Raw genomic sequence first — 2,109 nt, 5'->3', positions numbered from 1 at the left:
TCTTTGGGCGCTTTTATGGTCTTTTATATGCTATTTTCTGAGCTGATTGCATATAGACAACATCACCGGGCTGGTTTTTTGTTAGAACTGGGCTAATCAGTAAACAGCCGAAGACCACCAAACCTAATCTCCAAGCAGATCCCTCTCGGTGACAAAAAGACAGTATTAAATTGGCCAGACAGTATCCATTAGCCAGAGAAGCTCCATTGGTGGGGATCAGGACAAAAAAAAAACAAAAAAAACGGCCGTATATAAAAAGGTAACGATCATTCCCAACAACCTCTGCTTGGAGAGTACACCAAACCCCCAGTTCTATAAGCCTGCTACGGAGGCTAGAAAAATGGGGTCTGCGTGGGCAAATGAATTCTATTGTGGCTAAACTCCCATGGAGAATTCAATTCTCCCTATTTGACTACTGAATTATACTGTTTTTGAACCAGCGTTTTTAGTCTGGTGGAGTGGACAAGTAATATTACGTGTAAGCAAGAAAACGGACCAGAAACCAAAATGTTACGTTGTTATCTCCGGTCGGCACGAAGCTTCGAAGCGCAACCTCGCCTGGGGTGACGGCATACCTGTCTATTGTCCTTCTACACCTTTCTATTGGGACCGTTCTATAGTGAAGCCGCTTATGTACGCATGTTAGCCTCCGTAGCAGGCTTATATAGAACTGGGGGTTTGGTGGTCTTCAGCTGTTTTAATTTCTGATTAGCCCAGTTCTAAAAAACGGGGGTAATTCAACCAGGCCAGCTATGTCGTCTATATGCAATCAGAAAATAACACATAAAAGCTCCCAAAGACCCTGAAGACCCCCCCCCCCAAAACCCCCAGTTTTTGGCATGCTATGGAGGCTACACTGAGGAAAGCCGCAGCATGTACACAGGAAAAGGCTGACAAAATAGACATGTTTGTGTAAGAAATTGTTAAAAAAAACATTTACCATAACAGCAGCAAGGACCTTAAGTTTGTTATTTTCTTCACTACAAGGTAGATGTATTTAAAATACAGCCTCTCATTATCGTTTATAGAATTCTTTTGTCTTTATTAATGTGTAATATCGCGCACTAAACCGTCTTATATATTGTACTTCTCCAAATTGTTAAACATGACACAGGATGCATGTAAATAACTTAATTGCAAATTCATGCCCGAAGGCTAATGCCATGTTGATTTGATAATATGGGTGACATCCTCTGGGAACCCCAAAACTGATGCGCGCGTGGGAAAAAAAAATTTGCAAAAAAAGTAAAAAGTTGCTTTCCTTATGTGGTCGTGAGGGTTGATGAACAAATGACACAGAATATGGTTTGGCGAATAATCTACTCTTCGAATTTATTTCTTTACATTTTCGTCTTTTTTTTGGTTTGATTTTGGCATTTTACGACAGTGGTATCATTTTTTTACAACTTAAGGTATAGTTGAATCTCTTCAACGAACTTAAGGTATATTTTTGCTCATTTTGAAACTGTTTTGTACGATTTACAGTATGGTTGAAAACTTTTATTTTTTGGAAACGGCCGAAAATTCATGCGCGCACGGATGTCATCCATATAATCAAATCAACATGGCCTATTACTTGTGAATGGGACCATGCCTGTGTCAGTAGAGTGCACGTTGTCTGACACATTGCCATTGTTGAGGACATGAATGACAAACGGAGGCATCCCCGGGTGGTACGGAGAATAATATGAGTCACTGCGGATCACGATCCGTGACTTACTGGTATCTCCAAGCAGATCAGAGAACTATAAAGGGTTGTTACCTTCGCCAAGAAGGTTAGGTTTTCAGAGGCGTTCGTGTGTGTGTCTCAAAGTCTGTCTGTCTGTCTGCCTGTCTGTGTGTCTGTTAAAACGATAACTTGAGAAGGTTTAAATGGTAGGTGGGTAGGTCTTGATGGGACTTCGAAATTATTAGATTTTGGACCCCTAGTGACTTCTTATGGTACTGCAGCTGAACTTCCGGTTTTGGTGCTTGACATAATTATGTGGCAATTATGCAAATATGGATGTAACTTGCATAATTTATTTATGGGGAAATTGTATAAATTAGTTTAATTTATGGAAGAGTTGGACTTAGGTCCTTGGTGGGGCAGGGCATGCTAGAAGCGCG

The sequence above is a fragment of the Branchiostoma belcheri genome, unplaced genomic scaffold (genome assembly GCF_001625305.1).
Source record: "Branchiostoma belcheri isolate BF01 breed outbred unplaced genomic scaffold, Haploidv18h27 scaffold44, whole genome shotgun sequence".
Classification (NCBI taxonomy): Eukaryota; Metazoa; Chordata; class Leptocardii; order Amphioxiformes; family Branchiostomatidae; genus Branchiostoma; species Branchiostoma belcheri.
This window is presented reverse-complemented; position numbering follows the sequence as displayed.